This window comes from Anomaloglossus baeobatrachus, chromosome 4, assembly GCF_048569485.1.
Source record: "Anomaloglossus baeobatrachus isolate aAnoBae1 chromosome 4, aAnoBae1.hap1, whole genome shotgun sequence".
Classification (NCBI taxonomy): Eukaryota; Metazoa; Chordata; class Amphibia; order Anura; family Aromobatidae; genus Anomaloglossus; species Anomaloglossus baeobatrachus.
Window position 1 is genome coordinate 57516051 of NC_134356.1, and position 10419 is coordinate 57526469.

At 47.3% G+C, this 10419-nt stretch overlaps 1 protein-coding gene across 2 annotated transcripts in view; it reads right to left on the reverse strand.

Annotated features, from left to right (window-relative positions):
* Positions 1-10419, reverse strand: part of SLC6A7 (solute carrier family 6 member 7) — a 192829-nt gene that overhangs the window by 143427 nt on the left and 38983 nt on the right. The window lies entirely within an intron of this gene.

The following is a 10419-nucleotide window of genomic DNA, read 5'->3' on the forward strand; positions in this document are numbered from 1 at the left end:
ACCTCACCAACAAACACTATGAAATGGGCTACAAGACATAAAAAAAATTTAAAATTTAGTTAACTATGTTGTCACTCAAAGTTAAAGGCAACCATCCAGCAAGGCTTTCATATATAAAGTAAAGCCGCTGCTTTACTGGTACTATACTGGTGCTAGGATGCTGAATGTAAAGCATACTTTTTATTTAGAGATTGGAAGAGAGAGGGTGAGTACTTGTTTTTTTTTTATATAAATTAGTGAGTACACGGTGGCCAGAGGCTTGGGAAGGCTGCATTATACATGGAGGTCTGGGGAGGCTGCATTATTATACATGGAGGCCTGGAGAGGCTGCATTATACATGGAGGTCTGGGGAGGCTGCATTATTATACATGGAGACCTGGAGAGGCTGCATTATACATGGAGGTCTGGGGAGGCTGCATTATTATACATGGAGGCCTGGAGAGGCTGCATTATACATGGAGGCCAGGAGATGCTGCATTATACATGGAGGCCTGGGGAGGCTGGCTGCTATATTATACATGGAGGCCTGTAGAGGCTGGCTGCTATATTAAACATGGAGGCCTGGGGAGGCTGGCTGCTATATTATACATGGAGTCCTGGAGAGGCTGGCTGCATTATACATGGAGGCCTGGGGAGGCTGCATTATTATACATGGAGGCCTGGAGAGGCTGCATTATACATGGAGGTCTGGGGAGGCTGCATTATTATACATGGAGACTTGGAGAGGCTGCATTATACATGGAGGTCTGGGGAGGCTGCTTTATTATACATGGAGGCCTGGAGAGGCTGCATTATACATGGAGGCCTGGAGAGGCTGGCTGCATTATTATACATGGAGGACTGGGGAGGCTGGCTGCATTATTATATATGGAGGTCTGGGGGGGCTGCATAATACAAAATGAAGGACACCTTATACATGGAATATAGGGGTGCATTATGCATGGAGGAGTATGGGGCTGCATAATACAATATGAAGTTTTATGGGGTTGCGTTATAACACATATAGGACTATGGGGGCTACATTATAATATATGGAGGACTATGGAGCCTACCTTATACATGGACTATGGGGGTGCATTATAAAACATTTAGGCCTATGTGGTGCAGTATAATATATGGAGTACTATGAGGTGAATTATATTATATGGAGAACTATGAGAAATTCACTATAATAATTGGAGGGCTATGAGGGCTACTTTATACATGGAGGACTATTGGGCTGCTTTATAATATATGGAGAACTATGGGGTCAATTATAATACATGGAGAACTATGATAAATTCATGATAATAATTGAAGGGCTACTTTATACATGGAGGATTATGGGGGTGCCTTATAATATATGGAGGACTATGTGGTGCAGTATTATATATTGAGTACTATGGGGTGAATTATAATTCACGGAGAACTATGGGAAATGCATTATAATACATGGAGGACTATGGAAGCGTATTCTAATATATGAAGGGTTATGTGGGACCCTTTATACTATTTGGAAGGCTATGTGGGTGCCATTATTGTATTTGGAGAACTATATACGAGGGACTAAGATACAATCAGGGGATGGGAACGTTTTCTGCTGCCTCTTGCCCTCAGCACCCAACTTTCCCATGCTCTGCTATACATCTTCTCTCAGCACCCAGCTTTCCCATGCTCTGCTATATATCTTCTCTCAGCACCCAGCTCTCCCATGCTCTGCTATACAGCTTTCCCTCAGCACCCAGCTTTCTCATGCTCTGCTGTACATCTCTCACCACCCAGCTTTCCCATGCTCTGCTGTACATATCTCACCACCCAGCTTTCTCATGCTCTGCTGTACATCTCTCACCACCCAGCTTTCCCATGCTCTGAAATGGGAAAGCTGGGTGCTGAGGGAATGATGTCTAGCAGAGCATGGGGAAGCTGGGTGCCGAGGACAAGATGGATATCAGAACATAGGAAGGCTAGGTGCTGATAGAGGGATTTCAGATCATGGGAAATCTGGGTGCTGTGGGTAAGAGCCAAGTGTCAGCATCATTATCCTGTACCCCAAGTGTCGGTGTATGTGGAGGGGGGGCCCAGGTCTGAACTTTGCACCGGGCCCATGAATCTCTAGTTACGCCACTGCACGGACCATATATGGAACGGATGCGGATGTCACTCGGATGCATCTGTGGAAAAACAGGATTGTTTTTTGCGGACCGCAACAACAGGACGGTCATGTGAAAGTACCCTTAGGCTATGTGTCCACGCTACGGAAAATGCGCGGATTTTGCCGCGGATTTCTCGCGGAAAAGCCGCAGATTTCCCGAAAATCTGCAGCTCCGGCACTTCCCAGCCATTTCTATGGCATTTTGGAAATGCTGTGCCCATGCTGCGGATTTGGTGCGGATTTTGATCCGGAAAAATCTGCAACATGTCAATTATTGTTGCGGATTTTCATCCGGATTTTGGCTTTAAACTTGGGGAAAAAGAAAAAAAATCCGCACCAAAATCCGCATCAAATCCGCGGCAAATCCGCAGTAAATCCATGGTAAATCCACGGCAAATCCGCACCTTTAAAAAGGTGCGGATTTTGCGGGAAAGCCGCGGATTTTGATGCAGAAAAATCCACAGCAACATTCTCCCGTGGACACATAGCCTTATGCATATTTTGCTGAACATTCAGTTTCCTTTTAAGACTCCATGTAACTAATAATTGAATGCAAATTAGCTCTCCCACAGAAGAAAGAATTTCTGCTTTTCTTAGGTCATATACATTGGATGGCTGTCAGCTGAGCGATGCTTCGGACAATTGTTCAGCCTACAGCCATCTGGGACAGCACTCTTGTACAGGAGCACTTATTCATCCGAGCACTCCTGCGTTCTCTACGAGACGTCTCTGATGTTGGCTTCTCTACAGGAGAACAAAGCGACCGACAGCTCGAAATAAGACATACCCAATCAACATGTTCCCTAACAATCAGATGATCGGTGCCCCCAAACACATTAGAGTGTCAGCCAAAACTGGTGATATCAGACATCTCAGTCAACATTAGTCCAATGTGTATGAGGGCCTTTAAACAGCCAGAGCTATTTATACTAAATTAGACAAGTGTCGTGCCGTAGCGACGAAATGGTCAGCGTGCGGTGCAACAAGAGGGGAACGCCAGGGAAAAGGTAAAAGGGAGGCCCTGGCATTAGGGAGAGGAAAGAAGGGTCACCCCTTAACACTCACCTGAGTCTGAACTCTGACCTCCCTGTTGTCCCTAGACAGGTCCTTCCCCTTGTACACGATCACGTGCCTAGGCCTAGGCTGACCCTGAACTAGCACTAGCTAGTATTTAAGGTAGCTAGTCTTAGTACTGTAATAAGACTACATGGGGAGAGAGGCAAACAAGTGGGACAAAATACAAAAAGGAACTCCAAAGCTTCTCCAGAGGGGGATATCACAACTTCTACTGGAAAGAACTCCACAGCTTCAACTGGAACAACTTCACCATAGAAGCATCAGCATAGAAGAGCTATAACCGGCATAGGAGAGAGTTAGGAGTTGAAATAGAGGGAGTGGTGATAAAGTTCATCAACTGAGATTTAAAGCTACAAGGATTCTCAGGAGGAAAATAAAGACCCTCTTAACCCCTTCAGCACAGAAAGGAAATAATTCCGCTCCACTCATAATAATTGCCAAGAGGACCTGAGATCAGCCAGAGACCATGTATTTATGATTCAAGATACCCCAGAGGTTACAGCAGGGCGCAGCACACTCCTGACAACAAGATTTTTCTAGGTTATCCAATTGTATACTGTATATTTGAGGACAGCCTTTTATTTTGGTCTCAAAGTTTTTTAGGAGGTGCTAGATCCTCTTAAAATAGTTAATTTATGAAAGAACAACCAAGGAATCAACCAAATCATAATGTGCAATGATAGAAGTGGTAACAGATAAAAAACACTGATAAAGGTATCAGAAATATGGAGCAGAGAAAGGTGGAGGCCAATATGCAAAGAGAAGGGAGGCATCCTGATATATACGGTATTGGTCGAATAGGAAGCACAAAACCACCGACGTCAAGTACAGTCTCTACTGAAGGAGAAAAAGAGATACTATGGGTTTTGAACACTATATTGTTCATTCTAAGTTGATGCGCTGCTCTTCTCCAAAGACCTTTTTTGTGGCCTTCAATCTCCTCGTGACACATTAGTCTAGATCAATATAAACAATAATTAACAACCCACTGAGTGCCCATACCGTATGAGCCCTCACATCAGCCACGCTTCTTCAATTCCTCCAAGAAATGTATTTGTTAAATAATTCATGACAACAAAGTATTTCATCAATCCTTCTCATTTATATATAATTTGTATCATCTCAACAGTCACACGTCCGATTGCTACCGCGGTGTCTTTTTGCTTTTATGACTTTTATTGGCCACTTAAACCTCAGAATAATGTTCACTTTTCTGCTCTGAATAGTACATATGGTATACATACAGCATATATATATATATATATATATATATATATATATATATGCTGTACATATACTGCTCAAAAAAATAAAAGGTGTGGTATATTTACAGTCTATATATATATTGTCACGCTCCCAGTGTCCCAGCACCACTCCTTACCCACTGATCCACTCCATGTGTCCACCAGGCATGGCTGCCGCTCCCGCTCCTGCTCCCCTGACTCCTGCTCCTGGTCTCAGGAGTCTGACTTTGAGTATTGGCCTCATGGTTCTGTATAGGACCAGGCCGCGCCCACTCTCCTGGTCTTATGGGCCCAGCACACCTGATGCAGGTAATGACATGGGGCTGTGCTGGGTATATGAGACTTGCCTTTCCATGTGGGCGGGGCCTGATCAACGTGTCCTTTTGCTTGTCTTTAGAGCTAGGTGCTCAGGTCCCCTTGTGCTGTGTCCTGTTTCCTGTTACTGTTTGTCCTTTGCTACCGGGTACCTGTGCCTGTTTCCTGCAGTATCCTATAGAACTCTGTGACCCTAGTGACCCGGTTATAACCGTCCCGGCCACGCCAGTGCTCCGGCTGCCGTGTACTCTGCCCCCCGGTGGGGTACTCGGTCCAGTGGATCCACCTCCTGGGCCCACCAGTCCTCCCGGCCCTGACAGATTGATCAGGCCATGGATCCCGCTGGAGCACAAACATCAGAGCTGGCTGAGCTGCGCCAAGAGCTGGCACAACAGCGTGAAACCCTGAGCCGGATGCTGAAATTCCTGGCGTCCGTGGACCACCGGTTATATACGCTACAGACAGCCGTCTCATCTGAGTCCACGCAGCAACCAGTCTCTACGTCTGAACCTGTTGTCTCTGCAGCCTCGCAACTTCGCCTCGCTGCTCCGCCTCGGTATGCCGGGGACCCCAAGAACTGCCGGGGGTTTTTGAACCAGTGCTCGCTGCACTTCAAATTACTCCCGCACCTCTTCGCTTCCGACCAAGCCAAGATAGCCTTTGTGATGTCCCACCTGGAAGGCGAGGCGTTGGCCTGGATAAATCCGTTGTGGGAGAACGAGGATCCGGTGACGACCGACATCCGGGAATTCCTGCAGGCTTTCCGAAGTACCTTCGATGAACCGGGACGCAGTACCGCGGTTACCTCCTCGCTCCTCCGGCTACGCCAAGGGACCCTGACCGTCGGCCAATACGCCATTCAGTTCCGCACGCTTGCCTCCGAGCTAGGCTGGAACAATGAGGCCTTGACTGCCGCCTTCTGGGAGGGGCTCTCCGGTCGCATCAAGGACGAATTAGCCGGTCGTGATGTTCCCCGTACCTTGGATGCTTTGGTATCACTAGCCACCCGGATTGATCTCCGTTTTCAGGAACGAACCAAGGAGGTATCCCGGGAAAAGCGACCAGTCCGTCACGCCTTTGTCCCGCAGAGGTCTACCGTTCCCCCGCCACTGCCGTTCTGCGACTCCACTCCTGAGCCAATGCAAATAGACCGGCTGAGCCAAGCCGAGCAACGTCGTGCAGAGCGACTCGCCCGGGGCCTGTGCTTCTATTGTGGAAGCGGTTCACATCTGCTCCGCTCTTGCCCTGAGAGGCCAGGAAGACCCCAAGTCCAAGGGATGGTGGGAACCGCCACCCTTGGTACCGGAATCCCGTCAGTCCCGGTTACACAGACTGTCCAGGTCACGACCGAGAAGACCCAGTTCACGGCAGAGGCTCACATTGATTCGGGAGCAGCGGGTAATTTCATCCAACAAGCTACCGTGGACCGTTATCGGATACCGGTCATCCCGCTTGCAAAACCCCTCTGGTTCGCCTCCGTGGACGGAAAACAATTATACGAACCTGTCCGGTACACCACCGAACCCGTGAGACTTTGTATTGGTACCCTGCACACTGAGACTATTGCGTTTTATGTCATCCCGAGAATGGCTCCTGAGCTCCTGCTGGGTCTGCCCTGGCTTAAACTCCATGATCCTGACATCAGTTGGCGCTCCGGCGCAATCTCTCGCTGGAGTCCCTCGTGCCATGATACCTGTCTTCAGCCCGTCCCTCAGCCCCTGGCACCTGATCCTATCATGTCACAAGAACAGGAGAAAATGACGCAGTCCAGCGTTGTACCACAGATCCTGGCACTTGTGCCTGTGGTGCCACCGGAACCGGAAGTGATGACGCACCCCAGCGTCGTTCCACCGTCCCCGACGATTGAGACTCTGATGCCACCAGCTACCGGGGATGAGTCACCGTCCTGTGCCCGGTCCGAGTCGCCCGGGCCGGTTCTCCACGATGTCAGTACTGTTTCTGTCGGTCCTCCTCTTCCCGTTGCCCCCGCTGCCACTGCTGGTAGATCGGCTAAGCGCCGTGCGGCTAAGAAGGCGGTACGGGGTCAGAGGTCCTTCCCCGCCTTTGCGTCGGGCCCCGGCCCGGTGTCTCGATCCGGGGTGCCCCTGGGGTTCTGTGCTCGGAGGGGGGGGCTTAGAGGGGGGGGTACTGTCACGCTCCCAGTGTCCCAGCACCACTCCTTACCCACTGATCCACTCCATGTGTCCACCAGGCATGGCTGCCGCTCCCGCTCCTGCTCCCCTGACTCCTGCTCCTGGTCTCAGGAGTCTGACTTTGAGTATTGGCCTCATGGTTCTGTATAGGACCAGGCCGCGCCCACTCTCCTGGTCTTATGGGCCCAGCACACCTGATGCAGGTAATGACATGGGGCTGTGCTGGGTATATGAGACTTGCCTTTCCATGTGGGCGGGGCCTGATCAACGTGTCCTTTTGCTTGTCTTTAGAGCTAGGTGCTCAGGTCCCCTTGTGCTGTGTCCTGTTTCCTGTTACTGTTTGTCCTTTGCTACCGGGTACCTGTGCCTGTTTCCTGCAGTATCCTATAGAACTCTGTGACCCTAGTGACCCGGTTATAACCGTCCCGGCCACGCCAGTGCTCCGGCTGCCGTGTACTCTGCCCCCCGGTGGGGTACTCGGTCCAGTGGATCCACCTCCTGGGCCCACCAGTCCTCCCGGCCCTGACATATATATATATATATATATATATATATATATCTCTGTAAATCTATATATATATATATATATATATATATATCTGTAAATCTATATAGTGTGTGTGTATCTATCTATATATATATATATATATATATACATACATTTTATATATATATATATATATATATATACATACATTATATATATATATATATATATATATATATATATATATAATGTATTGATAGGATGTGTTGAAAGTGTTCTGTCCCCTCCACAGGACGCGCGGTGTACCTCCACATCACCACTTACGCCTGCCGGTAGTGACCTGGACTCCTGCCGCCTCGTTCCATGGACTTTCTCCTAGGCTAAATCACTGGAGCAACTGCCAGGCAGCCACCTTGCTGGTTACCAGACCTTCCTTCATATGCCCCGACCTCAGTGCGGCCATTAGCCCCTGACCCTGACTGGTCGTCCGAGCATGACTGGATCCACATTAGTATTCTGTGATTCCTGAGTCTCACATCATACTCGTACTGTACCTAAATACAGGTTGAGCACATTGGTCTGTAACCTTCACATTTACCCATTCCCATATCCTGTTGTTATCCAGTTTGTCCGACCTGAGGAAGGCCGGTTGGCCGAAACGTTATCTGGCGGACCTTTTTACAGCACTTTCTTCACATTTTTGCACTGACAAAATAAAAGAATAGGATTTGGATATCAACTTTATTGTGTCTTTTTGATCTTTATGGGAAATAGTTAGTGTGCCGGAGTTACCACATACTATTATTCAATTTTTCTCCTGAGCACCTACATGAGGTGATGCGAGGTCTTTCTCTTATACGAATCCAGCAGGAAAGCTACCTATACCAATGAATACTGACAGTAGGATTTATGGAAAGTCAGGGAGCATCTTGCACAACCAGATGCTGTAATTTTCTGTGGCCAGAAACTACATGACTGTCTGTCACACGTGACACACCCGTGACATTATCCTTGTCCAAATTTTTGTTTAATTTAATGGGAATCAGTCATCAGGTTTTTTCTACCTAATCTGAGGTCAATATTATCTATAATCAGAGACCCTGATTCCAATGATATTTCACTTACTGGCTTCTTAGTATAGTTTTTATGCAATCTTTGTTTAATAAGCAGGGCATTATCACAAGAGAACTAAGAGGCCTGTTGTTATGTATACCAACCATGCCCCCATCACTGATTGGCTGCTTTCTGCCTATGTAGAGTGTATACAGATCGCTGCCCATCAGTGGAGTGGGTGGGGTTATACAGAGCTCAGTGAACTGGTAGTTCTGCAACAGATAAAACAGTTTTTAATAAAAACTGTAGCACTTAGTAAAATAAGTGATATATCTCTGGAATCAGGATCTCTGTCCCTAAATCATGGTAGTCTGAGATAAGGTGGTAGAAAACTGGTGACACATTCCCTTTAAAACAATGCATCATGGATCAAGCTTGCAGTGCAGTGAGAAATGACCTTGTGGCCTTTTTTTGCACATTTGTATACTGTATAATGGCTGATAGCATCCATGTATAATGGGTTGTGGGTGGAGATGCGATTCATGTTATCTCACTGTATTACTAAATTTAGAAGACTCCTACCCGCTGTGAACGAGGCCAAGCTGGTGACTGTTCAATAGCAAAAAAAGTGACAAAAGTATTTCACACAGATGTGATCGTTTTCATCTCAGCACAGCAGTTCTGTGCATTGCTCAGCTGGTGTTCTCTATACCTCGTCTGTCTCCTGCGATGTGGCCTGGGGGAGACATTATGGCACATGCACAGCTCGCTGTGTTAAATATTCAATTTATATTCAACATTAAAAACTATGGGTAATTGTTTTTTTCTTTTAAAATATGTATACTGGATAAATAATTAAAAATAACCTTTTTTCTGATTGGTCCATTGCAGAACAAAAAGATCAATGACGCCGACACAATTTTTTGTGTTTACTCCCGCTATGTCCAATTGGCAAGATGCAAGTCACCTCGCCCAGTTCCGGTTGCCTCCTTTCAGGGGTGTGTCACGGGTGACAGACACTCAGGTGGTTTCTGGCCATAGCCGGTCACAGCGTTTGGCAGCACAGAATGCTCCCTGACTTTCCATTGTTCCTGCTGTCAGTATTCATTGGTATAAGTAGCTTTCCTGCTGGATTCATCTCTTCCCCCTTTGGACCCAGCAGGAGCTCACCTTCCACCCAGCTGCTGATCATCAGTATTCTCTTGGTGTTTAAATACCCCTTCCTTCCTTGCACTGGTGTGGGTGATATTCTTCAGTTCATTCAAGCCCTGGGTGTAAGTAGGTGGCTTGTACTTCTCTGAGCTATCATTGTTGAAAACGTTGCTGAAACTTCTACCGGTGTCATCTTGAGATAAGTTGTTCATGCTTTTTCCCTTGTGTGTCCTACTTGTGTTTAGTATAGTGGTTAGTGGGGTTGAAGAAGAGCTCATCCTACCCGTTCCCTATTTAGGGTCCAGGACTAGGAATACTTAGGGTCAGGTATCTGGCTCAGCGCACAAGTGAGGAACCTATCTAGGGTGGTGAGGGACCTCAGGGACCAGCAGTAGGTTTGGTCAGGGGTTACCATCTTCCATTTTCCTAGACACAGGGTTTCCCTTTACTTCCTTTTCGCTGCTCGCTTGGTACTTCCCCGTACCTAGTGTGACACCTCCACAGACTTCCAACCAGTTTTGTTTCCTAGACTCCTGCTGTCTCCCCTATGGTCTGGACAGTGACCCTTCTCCTCTACACCGGTGGCTACCGACTGACTGACCTTGTCTTTCTTTCTGGGTTAGGCTTTTGTTTTCCTCCTTGGATTAGTTTCTTGGTCCCTGTCTTGATTTTGGTTCTGACCCTTTTGTTTATCCTCCAACAACGTCTTCATTACATCCTCTGACTTGACCTCATTTCTAGTGGCGACATATAGCTATATTTCTGACTGCACCTCACTTCCACCAATCAATGAGAACCATGATCTG